Source organism: Podarcis pityusensis (assembly GCF_964106645.2).
Source record: "Podarcis pityusensis genome assembly, chromosome: 6".
Taxonomy (NCBI): Eukaryota; Metazoa; Chordata; class Lepidosauria; order Squamata; family Lacertidae; genus Podarcis; species Podarcis pityusensis.
Window position 1 is genome coordinate 88,131,817 of NC_138030.1, and position 13,245 is coordinate 88,145,061.

Genomic DNA, 13,245 nt, shown 5'->3' on the forward strand with positions numbered 1-13,245 from the left:
TGGGGGTTGAGCCTGAAAGACAGGATTATATGGTATCTGTCAGTGCCTGCTGGTTGTATCTAATGTAGCCTTTGAAGGCAGCTGAACGCCACCGCCCCATTGTTTTTATGTGTTCTGCCGGGAGGCCGCTTGCAGCTGCCGTGGTTGCTGCACCGATACAAAAGGAATGCCCGGAAAATTGTTTCGGGTCGCCTCCACAAGCATGGATGGCCTTACGCAATATTGAGACAAATTGGCAATGGGTCATGGGGCGGCCTGATGCTTGAATGAGGAGGGGGCCTGGTCCCGGAGGACTATCTTCAGGAATTTGCGTGTGTCCGAGACAGGGCATGGTCCTGTATGTGGGGAGGAGGCTAGACTTAGCGTGGCACCCCTACCTAATTGATCGGTTTTAGAGGCTCGGATTTTGACTTGTATCATGCGCCTGTCAAGGTTGATATCAGCCACAGACAAGCCCCTGCGATGAGGTGACAATGTGCCCCCAACGCACTCTCCGATATGGAGCGCACCAAAGAAGGCCAGGGAGAAGGCCGCCCTGAAGAGCCTAACCTCATAGTTGGACCAGCAAATACTGGGGAGCGCATCCCATATCAGCTGGAGGATCTCAATGGTTACTGGCCTCCTCTTATCTGGAATGGGCGGGTGGGAGCGACGCCACCCTGCAATAAGCTTCCTTACGTGGAAAGTGTTACAGGGGTCTGGGAGCCAAAAACAGTTGCTGAAGTACGAGATAGCAGCCTTGTGTAGGCTGATGGTCTTAAGGGCCATGCCCCTACACTTTAGGTGAACCAAATATTTTAGAACATCAGACTCCTTGGCTGCACGTCTGCGTCGTAAACCAAACTTATCTCTGAACCCCTCGAATTGGGACCATGCTCTGGTGTAGGACTGCAGTGTTGATGGTGCAAGGGCGCTCAGAACTCCTGCTGTCACTTCTCTCGTCCAAGTTCCCAGAGGTCCTCCGGAAAGGCCTCTGGGAGTTGATCGGCCTCGGGTGCTAGGTCGCGAAAATGCTCCATCTGAAAGCGAGACAGGGCATCTGCAATGTCGTTATTGAGGCCCGGGATGAACCGTGCGGAAAAGGAGATGTTACCTTTCAGACATTCCAGCACGAAGAGACGGAGCACGCGAATTACCCTGTTGGATTTTGCAGATTGCTTCGCAATGGTTCTTACCACCGCCTGGTTGTCCGACCAGATGCACACCCTGGTGTCCTTGAGGAGGTGTCCCCAAACACGGAGAGCCACTAGGATTGGGAAGAACTCAAGAAAAGTTAAATCGCGTGTAATGCCCTCCGCGTGCCAAGATGTCGGCCAAGGCTGCGCACACCAGTGACCCCTGAAGTAGACACCAAAGGCGCATGCGATGCAACAGCCCATGGGCATAGCTTTGTCAATGAACCATTGGTCCTGGAATTTGAAACCTAGCAAGAAGGGGTGCCTACCACTGGGATGCGGAAACCTTCCCTAAAGCCCTCCTCAATGTATTTTGCTGCCTCTTTATTGGGGTACTGGTGTAAAAAAGGCAGCATTGCTGATAGAGATATGGGTGAGGGGGCTAGGGAAAGGAGAGCACTATTTGCGGGCATTGTTTTTGCTTTGCTGTGTGCCAGAGGAGCCTGTAGAGGCTCCGGCCTCTCTTTTGTCTTGAGATGTGCCTGCGCCTGATCCGCGGGAGCCTCGAAAAAACTTGCTCCCCCGAAAACATTTTGTGGTGGGGTGAGTTCCACTACAGCGCTCGCATTCATGAGCAAATCGGCATTTTTCTCTGAAGCAGGAACCCTTGTTATACTCCCAGCAAGATCTCTTGGGGGCCTCAGATTGGTATTTGGACTGTTTCACATTGTCGGACCCTTTCTTGAAGAATGGGGCAACCAACTCAGACCACACGTCATCATCTTTGATATCCCATCTAGCTGTGTCGTCCACTGCCGCCCGCTCCCTGAATGCCTGGTCATAGGTGAGTGCCGCCTCCCCCCCAGACATGGCTTCAGCCTTTAGGATGATAAGTAGGTAGTTGGTCAGGTGCCAACCCCTGTCAGGATAACTAGCGACTATAATACCCATGTAAGTGGTGTATGCAGTGAGCCAATTACGGAAGGTACGCTCAACACTCACTTTTTTATCTTTTTTCCTCTGCTCTGCGGATTTAGATTTTAGGCATGTCGAAGAGGCAGGGGATAGCAGATCAAACAAATCCACAAACTCCCCATTAAGGATGCGTTCCCGCAACTTCTCATTCAGGCGAATGCCTGGGGGCTGGTCGGTTCTTTTGAAGTTGGATTTCCTAATGCTACCTCTGGAGTCAATGCCCTCCTCCCCACACGGCACGATAGCACCATGTTCATGCCTGTGCCTCCGGTTGCGGCGCCACCAGACCCAGTGCGGCAGCCCTGGGGTGTGGGGGCCTGTAACCCAATAGCCTTTGATGCTCCCCCCCCCCCGTTCACTATCAGTGGAGCTGGACCTACCTGAGGAACTAGATGATCCAGAAGTGTCCCTCTTGGACTTGTGGCCCCTCCTCCTGGATTTGCAGTGTTTCCTCCCGCGATGACGCGATCTGTGCGACTCAGGGCTCTTGTCACTCTTGTACCTGGCAGAGAGCTGGAATGGGGGGACCTACCTCTGCGCCTGGTGGATGCGGATGATGAACGTGACCCACCTTCCTGAGCACGGCGGTCAGAGGAGCTGCTACTGCGCCCTCGCCTGCGGCCGTAAGGTGACCCAGAGCTCCCTCTGCGCGAATCCCGCAGCTCCAGGCGGCGCCTCAGCCGGGCGATGGTCCTGTCTTTACTCTCTCCGCGCACCGAGTGCGAAACACTGCCACTAAGGGAGGAGCGGGTAGAGGAGGATCTCTCTGTACATCTCGGCTTGGCAGCCGCCCCCCTGCTGGCGCAGCTTGTCGGAGCTGGTGGGCTTATGGACCCAGAAGACCCCCATGTGCCGCTGCCTTCTTGGGCGCAGTCTTCTTGGGCTTGGGCTGATCCTCCCTGGTTGCACGCGCCTTCCGCTGTCCAGCCGCCTGACTCTGGGCAGGCTTGGTGGGTGCACCTCTTACGGTGCCCCTTCTGGTACGGGGAGGAGAAGCAGCCTGACGCTTTGGTGGCATGGTGCGGGGCTAATAGAGTAGGGTATGCTAGGGAATCTGCACGGGGGGGGGGGCAATGATCAGTAGAAAATGCCTGCTCTTAATTTGAAAACACACACTAGTGATAAGGAAAGGGTACAGTTAATGGGGGGGGCAGAAATAAGGCAAGAACTGAGTCGCAGCAGGAAGCACTACTGAAGGCTGCAAAATAAAGCAAGCAAAAGTTTAGAAAATCACTGCACTGATTTCAGTTGAGATCAGTGGGCAGTCTCCCCTCGTCGATAATGAGCGCGATGCCTGCTGTCCACTGCACCTGCTGGCAAGGCATGATGGTGAGATGGAAAAAACCAATATGTACCTAATGAAGCCATAGGTGTGCCTGAGGACCACCGAGGCATGACCGTCGCCATGCAGCCAGATCCAAAATGGCCGCCCCCATGCGGCCACCGGTGCAATGGCTGCCGCCATGCAGCCACCATTGTAATGACTGCAGACATGGAGCCACCCCCAAGCAGGCCCTGCATGCCCACAAAAGGGATCAGTCCTCAGAGGCTGGGCAGGGCCCCGTGATGCGGCGCCAGCCCCCGCCACACAGTTTAAGGGGGGTGTGGGGCAACCCAAGGCCCACACTGTCCCCTGGGGCCATCTTGGGGGGGTGGGTATGCCTGACGGCTGCTCAGAGCGGGGGGCGGCGGGGGGCCCCCCGCCGCCCAGGGGAGGTTCCAAGGCCGCGTGAGGTGGCAGAGCCTCCCTGTGGCCTTAAAATGCCGGCTGAAGCTGGTGGAGGCCACGGGGCACAGCCCGCGGCCCCCCGACGATCGTGGGGGCGGCGGAAAGACCCCTGCCACCCAGGGGAGACTCCAGGGAGCGGTCATTTTTAAAGATTTGCCTTGAGAGAGTCTTTAAAACTCTTTTGTTGACCACCAGCATTACGCTTTCCATTTTTTAGTTCAGAATAGAGTAGTTGCTTTGGAAATGGTCATTAGCCATCTGCACAACATGACCAGTCCAACGAAGTTGATGTTGAAGAATCATTGCTTCAACACTGGTGATCTTTGCTTCTTCCAGTACACTGGTATTAGTTCACCTATCTTCCCAAGGGATGTGTAAAAAAAATTCAGAGACACCATTGATGGAATCTTTTGAGGAGTTGGAGATGGCATTTATAAGTGGTCCATGTTTCACAAGCATACAGACTACGAGGCTCTGGGCAGGAAATTGAAGCAATTAAATGCACAAATTGTCATCTCATCTGTCCTCCCAGTTGAACGACGTGGCCCAGGGAGAGAGGGGAAAATAGTGGAAGTGAACAGCTGGCTTCGCAAATGGTGTAAACAGGAACGGTTTGGATTCTTAGATCACGGACTGCAGTTTCTTGAAGATGGACTTCTGGCAAGCGATGGGCTGCACCTCACAACGGTTGGGAGAAATGTTTTTGCCAAAAATCTCAGAAACCTCATCAAGAGGGCTTTAAACTGACTAATGTGGGGGAGGGAGACAGTGCTCCTGAAGGTAGGAGTCTATCAAATGATGAAGATGATCATCCAAATGTCATAGACCAAATGGAGCAAACAGCACACAGACCTAGTGGTGGGAGGAAAAAATCATTAAATAAGAGACACGGGGGAATGATTAATGGACTTCAATGTCTGTACACTAATGCACAAAGCATGGGAAATAAACAAGATGAGCTTGAGCTCTTGGTACAGCAAACTAAATATGACATAATAGGCATCACTGAAACCTGGTGGGATAAGTCCCACGATTGGAATGTAATAATGGGGGGATACAATCTATTTCAGAGAAACAGACCAGACAAGAAAGGAGGAGGAGTGGCGTTATATGTCAGGGATGTGTATACCTGTGAAGAGATCCAAGATTTAGAACCTCAAAGCCAAAGTGAGAGCATTTGGGTCAAAATTAAGGGAGAGAAGAATAACAGTGACCTCATTGTGGGAGTTTACTATAGATCCCCAAGCCAAACGGAGGACATAGATGATGCCTTCCTGGAACAGATGGCCAAGCATGCAAAAGGAAGGGAGATAGTAGTAATGGGGGACTTCAATTACCCGGATATTTGTTGGATGTCAAACTCAGCCAAGAGCATAAGGTCAAACAGATTCCTCACTGGCCTTGCAGACAACTTCATTGTCCAGAAAGTGGGAGAAGCAACAAGAGGAACAGCCATTTTAGATCTGGTCCTAACCAATGTTGATGACCTGGTTAGTGGGGTAGAAGTGGAAGGATCATTAGGCGCGAGTGATCATGCTCTTCTGAAGTTTACTATACAGCGGAAAGGAGCAGCCAAGCATACTAGGACTCAATTTCTTGACTTTAAGAAAGCTGACTTCATAAAACTTAGGGAAGTGCTGGGTGAGATCCCATGGACAGTAATACTAAAAGGAAAGGGAGTTCATGATGGCTGGGAGTTTGTTAAGAGGGAGATAGTAAAAGCACAACGTCAGGCAATACCAATGAGACGGAAACATGGAAGGTGCCTAAAGAAGCCAGGGTGGCTATCTAAAGAACTTTTAACTGAGTTAAGATTTAAAAAGGATGTGTACAAAAAATGGAAAAGGGGGGAAACCACCAAAGAGGAATTCAAACAAATAGCCAGCACGTGTAGACACAAAGTCAGAAAAGCTAAAGCACAGAATGAACTCAGGCTTGCTAGAGAGGTTAAAAGCAACAAAAAAGGCTTTTATGGATATGTTCGTAGCAAAAGGAAGAACAAAGAAACAGTGGGGTCACTCAGAGGAGAAGATGGTGAAATGCAAACAGGGGACACAGAAAGGGCTGAACTCCTCAATGCCTTCTTTGCCTCAGTCTTCTCCGATAAAGAAAACAATGCCCGACCTGAAGAATTTGGAGCAAATGATTCAGCAAAGGAAACACAGCCCAGAATAACTAAGGAGATAGTACAAGAATACTTGGCTAGTTTAGATGTATTCAAGTCTCCAGGGCCAGATGAACTGCATCCAAGAGTATTAAAAGAACTGGCAGGTGTGATCTCAGAACCACTGGCAGTCATCTTTGAGAATTCCTGGAGAACAGGTGAAGTCCCGGCAGACTGGAGGAGGGCAAATGTTGTCCCTATTTTCAAAAAGGGGAAAAGAGAGGACCCAAATAATTACCGCCCAGTCAGTCTGACATCAATACCAGGGAAGATTCTGGAGCAGATCATTAAGCAAACAGTCTGTGAGCACCTAGAAAGGAATGCTGTGATCACCAATAGTCAGCATGGATTTCTGAAAAATAAGTCATGTCAGACTAACCTGATCTCATTTTTTGACAGAATTACAAGCCTGGTAGATGAAGGGAACGCAGTGGATGTAGCCTACCTTGATTTCAGCAAGGCATTTGACAAGGTGCCTCACGATATCCTTGTAAAGAAGCTGGTAAAATGTGGTCTTGACTATGCTACCACTCAGTGGATTTGTAACTGGCTGACTGACCGAACCCAAAGGGTGCTCATCAATGGTTCCTCTTCATCCTGGAGAAGAGTGACTAGTGGGGTGCCACAGGGTTCTGTCTTGGGCCCGGTCTTATTCAACATCTTTATCAACGACTTGGATGATGGACTCAAGGGCATCCTGATCAAATTTGCAGATGACACCAAACTGGGAGGGGTGGCTAACACCCCAGAGGACAGGATCACACTTCAAAACGACCTTGACAGATTAGAGAACTGGGCCAAAAGAAACAAGATGAATTTTAACAGGGAGAAATGTAAAGTATTGCACTTGGGCAAAAAGAATGAGAGGCACAAATACAAGATGGGTGACACCTGGCTTGAGAGCAGTACATGTGAAAAGGATCTAGGAGTCTTGGTTGACCACAAACTTGACATGAGCCAACAGTGTGACGCGGCAGCTAAAAAAGCCAATGCAATTCTGGGCTGCATCAATAGGAGTATAGCATCTAGATCAAGGGAAGTAATAGTGCCACTGTATTCTGCTCTGGTCAGACCTCACCTGGAGTACTGTGTCCAGTTCTGGGCACCACAGTTCAAGAAGGACACTGACAAACTGGAACGTGTCCAGAGGAGGGCAACCAAAATGGTCAAAGGCCTGGAAACGATGCCTTATGAGGAATGGCTAAGAGAGCTGGGCATGTTTAGCCTTGAGAAGAGGAGGTTAAGGGGTGATATGATAGCCATGTTCAAATATATAAAAGGATGTCACATAGAGGAGGGAGAAAGGTTGTTTTCTGCTGCTCCAGAGAAGTGGACATGGAGCAATGGATCCAAACTACAAGAAAGAAGATTGCACCTAAACATTAGGAAGAACTTCCTGCCAGTAAGAGCTGTTCGACAGTGGAATTTGCTGCCAAGGAGTGTGGTGGAGTCTCCTTCTTTGGAGGCTTTTAAGCAGAGGCTTGACAACCATATGTCAGGAGTGCTCTGATGGTGTTTCCTGCTTGGCAGGGGGTTGGACTCGATGGCCCTTGTGGTCTCTTCCAACTCTATGATTCTATGATTCTAAGGTTGGTAGTACAATAGCTGTGTAAACAAGTATTTTGGTTTCCCTGTGAATGCCCAGGTCCTCAAACACTCTGCACTTCAATCGGGAGAAAGCTGCACTCGCAGAACTCAGGTGATGCTGGATTTCAGCATCAGTGTTGAATGATAACAGTGAACACCTTGTATTCAGAGATCAAGGAAGGATTATAGCTTGGTGATACAAGTTCATGTTTTGTGTGCAAAATGTCTCAAGTTCACTCACTTCTCAGCATCCTCAAGAAGGGCTGAGGAAGCCATTTTTTGGAAACCCTGGAGAGCTGATGCCAGTCATTTTTGAGCATGCTGAATTTGAGAAGCATCCTAGGCTCCTAAATGCGGTGAAAACAGGTGATGTGCCTGCACATATGAACTCTCTGGACCAAAAGGCTCTTCCCGTCTCCAGCATTATTAGTGCACTTGGGATAAGGACAAACTGCCTTTGTTCTCCAAATTGTTTCATAAGTGCATGAAGAGATGGAAGTTCAGTTGTTCCCAATCATGTAAGGCCACAAAAGTTTTGCAGTTGACTTTGTGTTAACTATTGCATTTAGTATTTAACCTTCTTTTAAAAAAGATAGGGGAAAATGAAGCTTTGAATAAATCATCAGAGAGTTGCAAAGCTCCATTAAACACATTTATAGCATATTTTTTTAAAATCAGAATAACATAAGGTCCATTAAACATCCCATGAATCCTGTTATTGATTTGTTGCATTGTTTCCTAGCTCTCAGCTATTTTTACTATAAAGATAATACTCCTTCTTTCAAGAAGTGTTTTCACTTCTATCGAGTTTGTTTATGAGAGTGTCTTTCTTAAGAAGGAATTCAAACAGCCATAATAGTTGCACCAGTCAATTGCAATTTTAATGCATTTTCTGCTTCAGTCAGAAGTAGCATCAAATAGTGCTAGGCTAGCTATGGCAGAATATCTGTGAAGTAAAATGCCACATGATTTTACTTAAAGTTAAATGTTTGAGGATAAGATACTAGCACTGAATTTTGAACTCTTGGATACTATCTGAAGCAGATATGGCAAACCTATGCATTCCCCTGTGTTGCTGAACTGCAACCAGTGCTATTTTTCTTGTAAAAGGGCTGATGGAACCAACACGAATACCTCCCTCTACAAATTAACTATGATAAAAACCAAGATCACTCTACTTGGCAAGAGGACTACCAAGTCTAGATGGACTGTACATGGTCACAGCCTAGAGCAAGTACTCAGATTTAAATATCTAGGATTACTTATTGGTGGGAAGACATTATGGAAACTGTCTAGAAGCAATTAAAGCTAATATCTGGCCATTCTACTCCGCAAGCTATATAGGTTCTTCCATTCAAAGGGAGGGCAATTAATCAACCCAGCTATTAAGATCTTTGTCTCTAAAATCAATGGCCAAATGCTCTACGGCAGGTGTAGGCAAACTCAGCCTTTCAGATGTTTTGGGACTACAACTCCCATGATCCCTAGCTAACAGGACCAGTTGTCAGGGATCATGGGAGTTGTAGTCCCAGAACATCTGGAGGGCCGAGTTTGCCTCTGCCTTCTGTACGGGGGTACTCTACTTGGTACCCCCCAATTATGACCAATCACTCAAGGCCCCGTTACCTTGAGACTCTGACCTTCCCACAACTACGCAGGGCCTTTGTAGAACTAAGATTCCAACAGATGCTCTCAGCATATATAGAGGGGAGATATTGCGGAATTCCCCATATGGATTGCAAATTTATATATGGATGCAATCAGGTAGAGGACATTACACACTATCTGCTGATCTGCCCCCGTGTACAATGCCCAGAGGAAAATTCTTAATTGGCTTTCAGATCAATCCACACAGGAAGTGACAGCTGAACTCCTAGCAAATAAACATATATACATTCAGTGCTTTTTTCCCCTTAAAAAAATGTTTAGGGGTACTCTCATTTTCCTATTCATATTGAAATACTGCCCCTCAATGAGGCCAAATTTAGATTCACAAAAAGTTTAGAGGTATGCGTACCCCTGCAATTCCCCCCCCCCCAGAAAAAAGCACTGTAGACACTACGCACCTGGTAGCCAAATTTGCGCTGGCTGCCAATAAGCTCCGTTCCAGCTATGTGAATGCACTCCAATCTTACACCTTAATGTTGTAAATTTATTTTAAATTGTAAACTGCTACAGGTTACATTATATGATTTTAGATGAAACTTTTCCTTTTATTCTCTGTCGTCCATTGTAAAGGCCTTTGGCTATATGCAATAAAACTGACTGACTGAAATGCATATAAAAAGTGGTTATCAACATCCAGGTGATTTATTTTGGTTCTGGTCTGTTTTAATATTTGACGGCAAAATATTTGTTTCAGGAAAATGCCATGAGCACGGCTCTTGATCTGCATGGCACAAGATATGAGCCCTTATTATTATTATTATTATTATTATTATTATTATTATTATATTTGTATACCACCATATACCCACAGGGCTCAGGGTAGTTACAACATAAAATCACAATTTTAAAAACACAAAATACACAATAAGCTAAAAGCAAAAGCAAGCCAATAAACCTATCCTTATAAGTCTTCCAAACATAGTTCAACACATCTAAATGCATTTACCATAAACACTGTCCATTACGTGCACAATGTTTGCATGCCAGCAACAAGCCCACTGGGGCCATGGATGACTGGCCTTCTAACAATGCACCCAGAAGGCGCATTGATGGATGTGAATGGCCCTGCGCATTGATTGCACAAGTCCTCATTCAACTGTGGCTGAGGAGCAGTCATATTTCATTTACCCCTCTACCTGACATTATGAAAGCAATGGGGACGAAACTGTCTAAAACAATGTGGGCCGCTCTTCTCTTTCCTTCTGCAGGTGCATCACAATGAGTCCATCAGCAGCCAATACATCTTTTTCTTTTTCTCACAACAAAGTGAATTAGATTCTACCACAGGCTTCCTCAGCCTTGGCCCTCCAGATGTTTTTTGGCCTACAACTCCCATGATCCCTAGCTAGCAGGACCAGTGGTCAGGGATGATGGGAATTGTAGTCTCAAAACATCTGGAGGGCCGAGGTTCTGTTCTATCAGTTAGGAAAACTCTGTCTGTTTTTGCTATTTATTGAGGTCTGTCTGTTTTTGCTATTTATTTTGCATTTTTGTTTTTGCGGCTCCTTTTTGTTTGTTTTTGTGACTGTGTGGAACCCAGTTCAGCTACTGATAGATTGATTGTGTGACTGCAGTACATTGTTTATTGCTTTCATTTTATGGATCAATGGTCTCGTTAGATATTAAAATTCACGTTAAATTGCTGTTTTAGGGGTTGTTTTTAAGAGTCTGGAACGGATTAATCCATTTTGTCTTACTTTCCATGGTAAAGTGCACCTTGGTTTTGGAACGCTTTGGTTTTGGAACAGACTTGCGGAATGGATTAAGTTTGAGAACCAAGGTACCACAGTATTTGGGGGCATTGCTACTGCCCTGTAAATTAAGAGAGCTCATTTGTTTCCACTGGCAGCATTTGAAATGGTATTCACCATGCTTAACATGCAAGAAAAGTGTCTCAGAGCTAACATCCGATCCCGTCTGTGTTTATGGGATGTTAAGCTCTCTCTGCAAGCGCCTCAGGCTTCACCCTGGCTTCTAATATGCAGCTTATCTACTTTTCCAAAGCATGCAAATTAGCTGCCAGTTCAGCTGAATAAGGAGACCTGCCTCCATTTGAAGGCATTGCATTTGATATTACCTGAAAGCTTTTCTTCAGGTATCAAGCTGAGGTGTCTTATCCATACATGCAAGTGATCACTACCTAGTGCACTCATTGACGGATGAACTTCATCTTCAATTTTTTCCAAGTCTTCAAGCGAGAAACACACACATCTGAAAGAATCATAGAATCATAGAATCATAGAATCATAGAGTTGGAAGAGACCACAAGGGCCATCGAGTCCAACCCCCTGCCAAGCAGGAAACACCATCAGAGCACTCCTGACATATGGTTGTCAAGCCTCTGCTTAAAGACCTCCAAAGAAGGAGACTCCACCACACTCCTTGGCAGCAAATTCCACTGTTGAACAGCTCTTACTGTCAGGAAGTTCTTCCTAATGTTTAGGTGGAATCTTCTTTCTTGTAGTTTGGATCCATTGTTCCGTGTCCACTTCTCTGGAGCAGCAGAAAACAACCTTTCTCCCTCCTCTATGTGACATCCTTTTATATATTTGAACATGGCTATCATATCACCCCTTAACCTCCTCTTCTCCAGGCTAAACATGCCCAGCTCCCTTAGCCGTTCCTAATAAGGCATCGTTTCCAGGCCTTTGACCATTGTCAAAGTGTTCAACCATGGTGTTTTTAGGGCTGCTAAAATATAGATAAATGACAACACACACACACATTTGAGACACATCAGCTACAAAGGGGCATTTTCAGGTTTTCAGCGGAGGAATTTAAAGGGATGCTGGAAATCCCACAGGTCCATTGGGCTGATAGCTGCCATTTCAGATTAGTGTGGTTATACATGGGATAGCTCAGTTAGTAGAGCATGAGACTATTAACCTCAGGGTCGTGCGTTTGAGCCCCACATTGGGCAAAAGAGTCCTGCATCGCAGAGGGTTGGACTAGAGGACACTTGGGGCCCCATCCAACTCTAGAGTTCTATGATGGCAGGCCTTCTGTTTCTGCAGTTTGATGTGCAATCTAAATGGGGAAGAACTGTAGCTTAGTGGTAGAGTTTCTGCCTTGCTTGCTGAAGGTCTCAGGTTCAGCCTTTGCCACATCCATGTTGGCTGGGAGAGAGCCCTGTCTGAAACCCTGGAGAGCCTGTATTAAAAAGGTTTAAAAAAAGTTAAAGGACCCCTGTATGGTTAAGTCCAGTCAAAGGCGACTATGGGGTTGCGGCGCTCATCTTGCTTTCAGACTGAGGGAGCTAGCATTTGTCCACAGACAACTTTCCGGGTCATGACTAAACTGCTTCTGGCGCAACAGGACACTGTGACAGAAACCAGAATGGATGCAAACGCCATTTACCTTCCCACTGCAGCTGTACCTATTTATCTACTTGCACTGGTGTGCTTTCGAACTGCTAGGTTGACAGGAGCTGGGACAGAGCAACGGGAGCTCACCCCGTCGCAGGGATTCGAACCACCGACCTTCTGATTGGCAAGCCCAAGAAGCTCAGTGATTTAGACCACAGCATCACCCGCATTGAGCTAGTTGGATCAGTGGTATGACTCAGTATGAAGGCAGCTTTCTAGATTCCTGTGCCGCTTTGTGTTTGCTCTGTTTTAACAGAATGTCAATGGAGGTATCGGTGGTGGTGAGAAATCTCTTATTATTCACTCAGTCTTCTGATTCACTTCATCAAATAGCAATTTGTCATATTATTGTCACTTGGTTTGAATTGACTTATCTGAAACAGCTTAATGGAACGTAAATATGAAGATGGGCGTACCCCCCCCCCCATTGAGAAATAATGATTCCGTATGTTTATGACAAATGCATTGAGGGGAATGAAGGATAGTGTAAATAAAGTGTGTGATATTTTAGCCTTTCCAGTAACACAAGCAAGGAATGCATAAAATGTGATGAAGAGGCAGTAAAGGTAAAGGTAAAGGTACCCCTGTCCGTATGGGCCAGTCGTGTCCGACTCTAGGGTTGTGCGCCCATCTCACTTAAGA